The sequence below is a fragment of the Osmia lignaria genome, chromosome 6 (assembly GCF_051020975.1).
Source record: "Osmia lignaria lignaria isolate PbOS001 chromosome 6, iyOsmLign1, whole genome shotgun sequence".
Classification (NCBI taxonomy): domain Eukaryota; kingdom Metazoa; phylum Arthropoda; class Insecta; order Hymenoptera; family Megachilidae; genus Osmia; species Osmia lignaria.
Genome location: NC_135037.1, coordinates 6,994,402 through 7,006,762, shown reverse-complemented (window position 1 = coordinate 7,006,762; position 12,361 = coordinate 6,994,402). Strand labels below are relative to the sequence as shown.

General features: G+C 39.1%; 1 protein-coding gene across 6 annotated transcripts in view; it reads right to left on the bottom strand.

Annotated features, from left to right (window-relative positions):
• The window catches only part of LOC117601308 (glutamate receptor ionotropic, kainate 2), a 75,467-nt gene extending 70,874 nt beyond the window's left edge, over window positions 1-4,593 (bottom strand). For all 6 annotated transcript variants that reach the window (XR_004580636.2, XR_004580637.2, XM_034317920.2 and 3 more), the window contains exon 1: window positions 4,337-4,593. The gene's annotated coding sequence lies outside the window, so the exon portion shown is untranslated. The remainder of the gene's footprint in view (window positions 1-4,336) is intronic.
• Between the last annotated feature and the right edge of the window lie 7,768 nt (window positions 4,594-12,361).

The following is a 12,361-nucleotide window of genomic DNA, read 5'->3' as shown; positions in this document are numbered from 1 at the left end:
ATAGAAAAATTTTAATGCCACCCGTTGTATCCCAAGATTTACGACAATCATTTATTCCACCATCTACTTGGTTATTACAAAAAATAGTCAATCCATCATGGTTAGACGAATTCTTATCTGTCCTCTATATTTTTCCCATTTCTGTCATCTACTATGTAACAAAAGCATTGTGAATTGAAACGGAATACCAAAAAGTAAATTTACTTCAAAAAAGGAATGCTGCAGAAAAATGAAATTCATCGATTCTCCATTTTTTCCCTTTTTGCAAACATCACTGGCGAATACTAAATATCTGTAACAATTGTATTCGCAAAGAATTCAGAAAACTCTGATTACCATCGAAGCACCGATTCAACGTCGAGCATTTCATCATCGAATATTGTGCTCGCTCGTCTGCTTCGTTTGTCCCTTTTGCACGAGTCGCAACTTCGTTGAAAATGATTCTCGAAAATGGACGAATAAATTTCAGTTTTACACGCCGGGACCCATCGCGGGGTGCAATGTTTGCCACAATAAATTTGTGCTTTGAAGAACGCTCGAGGGGCCGGGTGGAAAATGTAAATTTCGCGACGAAGCTTACTGAATTCTACCGACTTTCCGTTCCACGGTCAATGAGAATCATTGAGTAGGACTTGAAACGTATTCCTTTGCCTTCTCTTCGTTCGACGAGAAAATAGCAAAGGTTTCTTCGTTTATTGTTCAAAATGTCAATCGAAACTTTTGTCGAAGCACAATTTGATTTAAGATGTTCATTATTTTTCTGCGACTGGAAAAGCCGCCAATCCGACAGTGGATAAGAGGAACGGACAATCGTTTGCCACTTTTGCCACGGTTACGACAAATGGACCGAACCTCTGGCCACTCTGGGACTCTCAGATAGCGAAATCCAGGAATTTGTCCAAGAGATCCTGTTCAATTTATTTCACACTTTCTTCTCCGAGGGATACTGTGCAAACTACATAGCTTACGAAAAAGCACGATCACTCGAGATCTTTGTTCCTTTATTATCAGTAAGTACTGCTATCATTGTGTCAATTCAAACGCCATCAAGCTAAGGTTCAAAGTAGCTTAACAATCATTAATATTTTTTGCAAATTAATTAGGGGATAATTTTGATAGGAATAAAGCACTCCTCTAATTTCATATTGTCAAAATTTTCATAGATACAAGAATGCTTTTGCCATTCTTGATTATTAAATTGAATTTTCAAATAAGCTTTGTCAAAATTTGCGTAATTTTGTAATCCTTTCAAAAGGAATATTCAATCTTTAGCTACTAAGAAACTGTTCAGGGAAAGAATTGATTTTATACAAAACTCAATGAAAGCACAAATAAGTAATAGCGGTATCTCGTTAAAAAACAATCTCACAATTTTTCTTCGATATTCTTACGCGTGTAAATCGTGAGATCGAGTGAAAAAAACTGTCGTTCGATAGATGCGAAAGTATCTCATTGAATGTTCACGATTGTTTCGTGAATTTCGGAAATAAAGTCGTAAAACGACTGTTGTTGGCTTTTGTTCGGCCGATAGTTCGAAGGGTGGCACACATTTTACTCCATCTTAATTCAATGTAACGATCCTTTGGTGGGTCAGAGGGAAGTATTCGAGGAAGTTGCGTGGCGGTTTCTTCCTCGTTGATCCGAAGAAACAACGGAACAAACGAGCTTTCGGTTCACGGTAACGCGACCTCGTATATTTCGGGTAATTTCAACTCGCAGACTGGCTGGCGACTTTTTGGATTCTCGCGTATTTTCACGTTAAGAGCATCTTTTTGCGACTACACTTCGATGTCTGCAATACTTTTTTTTTCTCACGAGAGAAACAAAACGAGTGTGTTACGTGAAACAAAATACGTTGTAAGTTTGGAAAATTTACGATATTTGCAGAAACCACGTTTTCTAAAATAATAAACTACACTGTTAATTTTGAGAATTTCTTAAACTTTTTGCATTCAGCTACTTTCTTGGATAATAACTCATTGCGGCTAAAATACGGAGACAGGCAACCGATACGAAAGGTAAGAAAAAGTTTATAAAGAACGCCCATTTCACTCCACCCTTTGAATATCTCCCTGTTTCTTCCTCAATCTATCCATTTGTATCTTCCTGTTTCTTCCCTTTCAACACCTTTGCCAGGCACCTTTTCTTTTGTGATTTATGATTGCTTGTAGCGTCTTGGTGAGATCACTTAGAAACTCTGGATAAAGAAACCGAGGAATTCGTTGAGTCGGTGCATCTCAATCACCTTTTTTATTCCACCGGATAGAAATACATCTTCTTCGAGCAAACATATCAGTTTCGACGTATTAGACTTAAGTATCTGAGCTTCTATGGAACCTTTATACCTTACAAACTCATTACTGATCTCATTTGCACTTTATCCCAGCCTCTATTTTTTTTTACAAATTTTAAAAAATTTTACATCTCAAGAACCCAAGCAACGTTAGATAGTTCTGCAAGTTTACAACGTAATTTAGTACCGCTGTATACTACAGAGGATACTTCGAACGATGCAAGTATAGAAAGGATGCACGTCAAAGGGCGAGGGATTTTGCAACATTTCGCAGAACCATCGACACGGGCTGGTTTTCGCTTATGCGGGCGATTCCGCAAAAGGCTCGACGGTAGATGGTTACGTCAGCTCTTACAATAGCTTCATCGATTGCGAGCATTGTCCCTTTTTTTTATCGGTCGACCAATCTGTTCAGCCGCCATTGAAAAATTCGCGAAATTAATCGCGTAGCATCGTACGAAATAAGCGAACGAAACGTTTCAACATTTCTGTGTTAACTCTAAACTTCTATTTCAAATAACGCTTTTCCAAAAATCAAATATTCGGGGTAAAATATTATACGCTTGATATTTCGCTGATAGTCCCGTTCGTGATACCGAATAAAAGCATAGATGAACTTGGTCGAACCAAGCGGCTGACAAAGCTTCGTCATTCCGTTAGGAAATTTAATAAAATGCTCGTGGATATTTCTTTTGTTTTCCATCCCCATGGAAATTTGACGTCCCGTGTCGATCACGCGGAACACGAACAGCAACTGTGGATCGTATTAAATTTTTCCGGTAATTGTAAGGGCTGTCGTCCTTTCTGTAGCGCCTCCCTTTAATTTCTCGCTCGTTCGGTGAAAAATAGTTCATAACCGCTTCTACACCGTTGAATTAAACGACGTAGCTAAAGTCAAAGCAAATTGAGATCTACTATATTTATTCAGCAAGGAAAGATATTGACTCCATTCCATGTAAAAATTTATCGAATTCTGATAACTGAATATTTGCAATAATAAAATACAAGGAAAAATGAAATTAAATTCGGAAAATTATTTATTAATGGAATTTTGAAGAATTCTAATTTGATCAGGATTCATAGTTTAACACACGATTTACAGAATTTAAAATTTATTACAATATGAAATGTCAATGCATCCTGCAGCGCGCGGAACCGTAGCAGACAACTAATTGTAAAATTTATTATTGATAGTCGAAGACCAAACATGTCCGACACTATAATTCATCCTTAGTCTGGCTCGACTGCGGTTATAAGCGGTCGAACGATATTAAAACTCGCGCCATTGTTCTGGCGCGTATTCAACAGCGTTATATACGATTACAAGATTCTGATTTTTATTTTCACCGAGTTAAAATAAGCCACGTTCGACCGACACTACGAATCACGTGGAAAACAAAAAAATCGGACGAATATGCGCGGGATGAAAAAATACTGTGACACCGGTGTCGCGTCAGGTGATCCTCTTCCGCTGGTTATTTACTGACGAACAAATCAAGCCGAGCGTTCGAAAGAGAATGAAACACGCTCGCCTGATGCCACGCTTCGCGAGTATTTGTTTAATTTCTTTGTATTTTATTCGACTTCCGATACGTTCAAATGAAATATAACGGTGTCAGAAAAATTTGTACGAAAAAGTAAGTTTACGGGTATTAGGGGTGTACAGGTTATGTTGTTGGTAAAGCTTAGATATCAGTAGTTAATATAGTCAAAATAGTCAGTTTGGATACAATAGTCAGGAGGACTTTTATACTTCAACAATATTATGAAGTCAGTTATAATGGTCCATAACACGTAAAAAGCTTAATTATAAAAATAAGAAGATTGTATGTTAAGTAATTGCGATTATAACATGTCTGAATATACATGACACTTACTACTGCGGCAATCACGCGTCAAGGCAGATTCCCATGGGTTCTAATATTTGTAATTTGTAACTGAATCATTTTGCGTATTATGCTTATAATTTTTTATATTATAATATAATGTATCGTTACATGCATCTATTCGCTACAGAATAACAAAATGATAGAATGTAATTACCAAGTTTTCCTGAGTGTGTCAAGTATCGCCAAGCTGGTCCACGATCCGAGAGACGCGTGGTCGATAGAAATCGATGGATTTATCGATGGACACGTGACGATTCGTGCAAGATTTCCAAAAAGGTAGACGCAGAAGGGCATGCGTGGTCGTTTTGATTCTCGCGGCACGCGTAAACATAACCTCTATGGCGGTCGAATTTTCATCGCGACGACGCAAACACAAACACCTTATCGAGACAGCGGCCGGCGCGCGACTGTCGCCGGTTCTTCGGTCGTCGACTCGCGAAACTATCCGAAATCGACCGAGCGCGGCTCGAGCCAGCCACGTGCTACTGTCGGTGCTGCGCATGCGCGCTCCCACGTGCTCTCGCAAGGGGATATGCCCGATATTAGTCAGACATCATTTTCTCCTTACAGTTTCCACCCTTTTTAATTTATTTTATTTTCTTATTCTTAAATACTTGCATTACAAAAATAAAATAAAGTTTTCAATTCACTTGGAATTCTGGAGAAAAAATAACTATTTGTGTTCTAAGGAAAATTCAATTTCCAGAGGAAAATTATTAAAAAAGAAAAAAATGTAGATGAAGTGTGACTTGGTTTATATTTACGCTAACGGGTGAAAATAATTTATCAGGTTGCAGGAAGTTCTTTGTATTTTTCTGCATCGAAAAGTTAAATTGACTTTTCACGCCCACGCCCCGTAATTGTGTTCCTTTATTGTATAATAGAATTCAGCTGCGCGTTCTTAAGTAACGCAGCTTTCAACCAGATGAAAATTTCATCGTAATTTTGTATCGTTTACGGCAGGGATTTATAAAGCGAGACCAACGTTTTGAAAGTTTACGACGGTTCTAAAGTAACAAGGTAGCGGTCGGCATTAATTTCGAGACAAATTTCGAAATTTTATATTCGCACTTACAACTTTCTTCTTAAAGTTAATGGAATTTAAAACGTCGGTTATTTTAGTTCTTGAAATTGAAGTACATGCAGAAGAATTTTTTCAGTTATCGCTTACTGCGGTTTTATTCGAACTCTCTTCTTATACGATAGCCGAGAGATTGAAAAACAGATCTTTGAGAAATGCGAAGCTTTTAAAATGCTCGTACATGAAAAGGTAGCCGGAGGCAAGGACGTCGTATAAAAGTCTACTGCTTATTGCTTGTTTTACTATTCATCCTCTTGAGCGAAAAATAAGCAACGGGGAACCATGCGTCGTAAACTGAAAAGAGTTCTCAACAACTTTGCCTGTGGCTTAGCCACGACTTTCTCATAACGTATGCTGTATCGTATGCGATAAATTTCAACCGACGATAAACTATGTTCCATTGAAACGTGATTCTGAAACAACTGTCACCTTGCAGAAGGAAATCAAAGGAGTATCTATCTCGATATCTAACACATTTTATATTTAACAAAAATTGCAATTGCAATTCCTAAGAAATCATTTCAAAATTTTGAGTAAAATAATGGAATACACCTTTCCAACCCCTAGTTCAAATTAACTTTCTTTATTTCTTGAATAATTATATTTGACAGACACAATTCTTAAAAAAATTATAAGCATAGGTGGTTAAACATATTGAAAGAGATAGATAGTGATCCTTAGGGGTGAGATTTTCAGGATTTCGACAAGTTCTCCGTCGGGAAACTGCATTCCTAAGTTTGGCGAAGGGTGTCTCACCGACAGTGCGCAAACATTGGGAGCATCGAATGCAACAGGTCGTACGACATTCGTATTTCCGTGGATCAGGACCTGGTTTTAGCCGGGACACGAACCCGCTGATAAAGCGTGGAATCGATGGTTTCAAATGGTTCACCGCAATTCCAACTGAACGAGATAGTTGTCTGTATATCCGATGGATGGCGACACTCTCGACACTCAAGAAACATTTCGAACCGCAACTTTCACCGATTCTTTAAAGTCGACGCACAGAATTTATTCATTTTCTTTTTACTCCTGTGTTTCTTTTTTTCCACGCGCGTATAAACGCGCCGTTGAATTTCTGATCGTAAAAGATAATGGTCTCGACTATTCCTTACGACAATTTACACCACCGTTGCATCCCACGTTCCAAATTTACACGCTTCCGCTTCCGCGATTCCGCGCCGTGCAGTAAACTTTTATTCTTTGCTATCTGATACGACGCGCGGTGGTGAAAATTCCACGAAAACGAGCTGGAAAATAGAAACATGTTTTTTAATCAAAATTCGGGATCTAAAAGAAGGAATATAATAAAAATAAATAAAAATAAACATGTATTTATTTGACGGGACTGAAATTTGGAAATGTAACTTAAGTATACATAAATTGATTTTTGCCACATTGTAGGAATTTTTAACTAAAACAATTTCTTTCGCAAGTATAAAAAACTTTCAGATAATATCCGGAAGTTTGAATTCGTTTTGACGTTCAAATGGAGATCGAACAAAGATATATATCAAAGAGTCGAGAAACAATCGCAAGAAGACGAGTTCGTTTTATGAACGTTGAACGAGACACGTTGAACTCGATGCCGGATGGCGAAAGCAAACTACAGGTTTGTTTAAAGCGACGACTTCCGTATCTGACTTCCGTCCTTGTCTGAATTCCGAGGAATATCCGCAGGAAATGCTCCACGTTTTCCGGTTCGACGGTTAGTAAAATTTCGTGTCTAAGGGATCCGGTTGGCGCGCGCGAAAGTCAACTCGAAACGAACTTTTTTTCTCATCGCGCCTCTTTTTTTTATCGAGACATCAATATTCGTCCGCTTTCGCTTCGAGAGATTGCCACGCGATTAATTAATCGGGTTGCCGGTTTTCCGTCTTGTTCGAATTAAAATTTCGTGCTACGTGGAACGAGCTCGTTAAGAGGATTGCACGGTGGCCGATTGTAAACAGGAAATACGATTTCGCGTTAGTACACGCGCGATAGAAAGCGTTTCGGGTCATAGTATTAATGAAGAATAAATTATCATAGCGCTGAACGCTTCTTGCGGCCAGACGTAATACGATCGATATAATTGATAACCATTTTTTCGATATCAATTATTCGATCATTATAAATATCGTTTTCATAATTAACTATTACAATAGCGTTCGTGATCAGAAAATAATGAACGTTTGAAAGGGAATTACTAATTGTTGGATTGTAATCTTTAATTAACTTCATTTCTAGGGATATGATTTTAATATCTGTGATAAAAAACCCTTTCACTAAAATTTGTCTGTGAAATACCCTCGTATATTGAAATAATTTACAATAAATAAATAAAAATGGGCAAATATAAAATTACATTTAAATGGAATATTTCAGCAAACCAGATATTCATAAAATTTAAATATACTAGAATAAAATGAATATAAATTGTAAGTGGTACGATGGAAAAATTGTCAAAATTGTAGTTGGCAAGGAAAAGTTGACCGTATCGTAAAAAACAATTTAATTACAGCTTTCGCTCAATATTTAAAATTCCCAACCGCTTTTGATTAAATTCGCGCTTTATTTTACCTAGTTTCTCGTATATTAAATAGTTCATTGTTTAAGATCTATATTATTGAAAGAATCAATCAATCGGTTCGATTACTTATTGACTTTGCACGTATTCTTTCGGCTGTTAATTCTTGCTGTTTTAATTTTGCTGGAAATTTTCTTGCTGTTAATTCTATTTATGTTTAGCTTCGAATAAATCTGCGTAAATATTTGATTCCATAGAAATAGTCAGCTTCTATGTTTCAATCTTGTTTGCACGGTTACCACCGGGAATTCTCGTGAATTCGACACGTTATTTCCCCAGAGTGTTTTTCGCGTAAATTAAAAAGCATCGCTAATGGAAACACACTAGCTGAGTAATCATCTCGTCCTTGGCAAAAAAATATAATTGCCCGGCACGCTTGTATCGATAGAAGCGGCAGTTTTCCGGAACAATGTTTCCCGCAGAATTTTGCGAATTTATTACATTTAAAAAATATAAAACAATTGAAAGGAAGGAAGTAAAAGATCGTAAGAAGAACGAATGAGAAATTGATAGTTGGCATCTTCGAGAATCGATAAGGAAAAAGGAAACGACGGTGAAAAATCATACATGACTGGAAACGATAAAAAGTGACAGGTATGTTATCTCCTTTCACTCAGCTGACATCTAATTAATCTAAAGTTCCTCTTAAACCATCGTTTGCATGCAATTTCAAGGAACACCGGTGAGAATCTATGAAAAGAAAATGCTTTTATACGTTATATACGGAATAAAGGAATTTATCTGAATGCAGCTGAAGTCATTCATTCGTGTAACAGAATCTTCTTTAAAATGGCGAACGAAATTTTTGCAAGCTTTTTCCTATTGTAGCCTGCTACGGGTGTTTTCGTGCAGTTAAATGGAATTTCCCCTGGTGGAAAACCATTTACTCTCTGCGTTGAATTCTTTTTCGAGATCAAAATGTTCCCTCTTCCTGTTGATTTTAAGGTAAAAGTCTGTTAAATGCAAGATATTATAGGATAAAAAAGAAAATTGATTTTAAAAACAATTTTACTAACAGCCATCGTATCCTTTCATTTTTCAACGACAGTAAATTGCTGAAAATCGTTAATGAAATTCTGTTATACTGTTTCTTACGTTATTAAGTATCCTTGCAAATTATATGATGTAGATAGGAACTGCTTGAGATCCAATATCCATGAACCATTTATCTTTGCCTAGTACTTTGTTTCCGTCAGATTAAGGTTTCTTTGTATCACTACAATAGCTCGACGACAGCTAACAGCAGCAAGATCATTATTTACATAAAATAATGAGACAAAAAGTTCCTCTCTTACCTAGCTGGAGGATTGAATTTCAGCATTTGAGATGAAGCCTCGATGAAATGTGTCATAAATATACACTGGACTCTTAGCCCTGCGCCCTTCATAAAAATGTAACAAATTTTATTATTTTTAATGTAAGTAAATTCCTCGCGTTAGCAATGTCCCATTGACGGAGCCCAGGTGTTATGAAATTCAACTCGTAAAATATGCACGCAATCAGCGATGCTCGCGAAGTCACGAACATCAGGTGAATCTCCGTTTCTGCTTCGCGACCGCGCGCGTGATCTATCGCCGCCACGTCAGAGGCGTCCGTTTTCCAATCGAGACGCGTGAACTTCCTCCTCGCGATACACGTTCCGCGAGAAATTTTCCTCCTCTAGCCTTCGACTTTTACGATCCTTCCAACACGCGTCACGTACCTGATTTCTCTCTTCTTTTGTTCCTTCCCTTCTGCCTCCTCCTCTTTGTCTACGTGGTCGGCAACGGCAATCCTTTACGCGACGGCATTCCATGCAATCTACCGTAACGACCTTTGATGTCGAATCTCCAGTAAACGATGAAGATAATGCTCGTGTACCACGGCCGTGACCCGAGTCGATGGTATCTACTGATAACGAGCGAAAAGAAGTTAACGGGTATACGACACATTGCAGCCGAGGTTTTTACGATTCAATGCTTGGAACTTGTTTACTGCTTTCTCTTATCAAAGGACAATTGATCAACGTTTCAACGTGGTTGGCGAAACGAGGACCTGGAAATTTTTCTCTTCGTCAACTCGTCTTTGCAGTATGCTTTCCTATTAGGGATGTGCGGGTACCCGATATTACGGGCTCGGGCGGGCGTCCGATACATGCGTGCAGTCGGGTAGCCCGACTATTTCGGGGTCGAACGGGTACGGGCGACCCGCGACCCAACTCTCGTGTACTTGTTAATACTTGCAATAAACATGTGCAAAATCTGTTTTATATGGAATTTTGGAATAAGATAATTTGGGAGCTTGTCCGAGTCTGTCTGACTGTACCCGACCGAACCCGAAATAGTCGGGCTACCCGACTCCACTCATGTATCGGACGCCCGCCCGAGCCCGTCCGATGTTTTCCGAACCGATTCTACTAGTCGGGAACCCGACACATTAGTTGGAATCCTTCCGAAAATTCGGCAACGCACTAAGAAATTTTTATTTTCATAACATAACTTTTGAGAAAAAACAATCCGTCGGCATTCTTCATTCTCTTTTAAAGCGCAACGAAGAATCGATAAGTAGCTGGTCAGAAACGAATCGGAGATTCTGTCGGTTTAAAAAATACTCTCCCGTCTCTTTTGGAGAAGAAGAATGATATTTAAAGGCGCTTCCCGGAGTTGCATCTATTCGATTCGACAGCGATTTATCACCACTCGAAAGAAGGGACTCACAAATTCGCAGCACATTCATCGCGTGCACCTTGTCAGCTCGAAATCACGTTCCCCTTTCAAACTCTCCGGTGAAACCTCTTTCCATCAAATTCGCGCATCTATCAACGTCTCCCTTTTCCGATTGTAAAATGAAAGGCTTCTCTCAACCTGTTATTTTTCATTTGGACAAATCCAAACGCCTTGTCCTATTAGTGAGTGCACGACTAATTAAGAAATCGACTACATCATAGATTTTCAAATTTCAATTTTGCTTAAAATATTAATAGTATAATATAGTAACAGATAATAACCAGCCTCCAAATAATTAAATGAGTAAATTCGAGCATCGAATTTCAATCGCTTGTCGGCGGAACAATGTGGCTGAATATCGGGCATCGTTTCACCCCCGATGGTCGTGAAAATATGAAGAGGCGTATTAATTGCGTCCGCAGTCGGCAGCAGAGCGTAGAATAAAATTACCAACAGGCTCGTATTATTTTCGAGAGGGGGGAGGGATGCATGCGTTGTACAGCTTGCACTCACGGATCGGGTGCATTACAGGAAAGTGCATCCAGCCCCCAGAAACGCGTAACGCCATTACGAGAATCACCGATGCCATCGTCATCCCTGTTTTTCTCCGCGTTACCGTAAAATTGTCCCGTTTATTGGAATTCATTGTTACCCTCCGCACTGCCGCATTTGCACAAGCTGCAGGATACGCGGAGTTGGTCGAAGAACGGGATGAAACGTGTGTGAATTGGCGGTGTCGAATTAATTTTCACCATGCTGTTGCTTTATTCTTCGAGCCTTCGAATCTATCGAATCGTTTGGAACGTTCCTATTTTCTGTGGCCAATATTTATTTCACCATTTTCTTTTCCGCACAATTACGACAAAAAGCTCGCCAGTTGTAAAGTGTATGGGAAAGTGGTAACAGGCAGCATCGTTGTTTCGAAGAGGATCCCGGTTGCATTTTCAACGTTCGTTCCATTAAACGATCCAGCTCTCTAAGGGATGTTTACGCCGTTCGTTGAATCAGGTATTGTTCACTTAGACTGCGTGTTCCTAGGTGCGGCATTCATTTAGCGAGCGGCAAGGGCAGAGGTGCGCGGGCTCAGGGTAGAAATTGCAGGGAATCACGATCTCGTCGAGCTCCATAAAATTTCGCTCGAGGCAGGGGTAATCGGATTCGCGTCAGGCAATGCTTTCACACGATTCATTAAAGGGCCATTTATATTTCTCGATGGCGAAAAGTGGATCAGCCGGGCGAAGTACGTTTAATGGCACGCAACCGACCGATTCAACTCGATCCTCTGCCAAATACTCGCTCGAATCATCGGGTTTCAAGTTTAGTAAACGAAAGGAAAACACGGAAATAAAAAGAGATTAGATCGAATCGTATCAATGAAAAGTTTACATCATGAGGATGGAATTTTTAGCACAACTCTTATAAACTTATAGTATTTCAATACTTACAGAGTATTTGAATTTACTTACGAAATGCTTGATCCCATCACTACCGACTATCGTTCGCGGGATCGAAACAATAAAACTGAACGAATTGCTGTTAATGATTGTAACCGCGTCAAACAGCACGCCTCGATTCTTCCACGCAAAAAAAAAAAAAAAAAAAATGGAACAAAAAGAAAAACGAATCGATGCGCTTGTTAAGCATTGTTTACGGCTCGTTCGATCCCGCGAAATCAATGTTTCACCCCGACGCGACGCGTCGATTAAAAATGTTCGACGAGTGAATTCGACCGCGTTTCCCTTCGCCCCTCGACACCGCCACTCCCGTTCGATTAAAACACGAAACTTGCTTATTGTCCGAAATCGCGGACACGCATATTTTTTC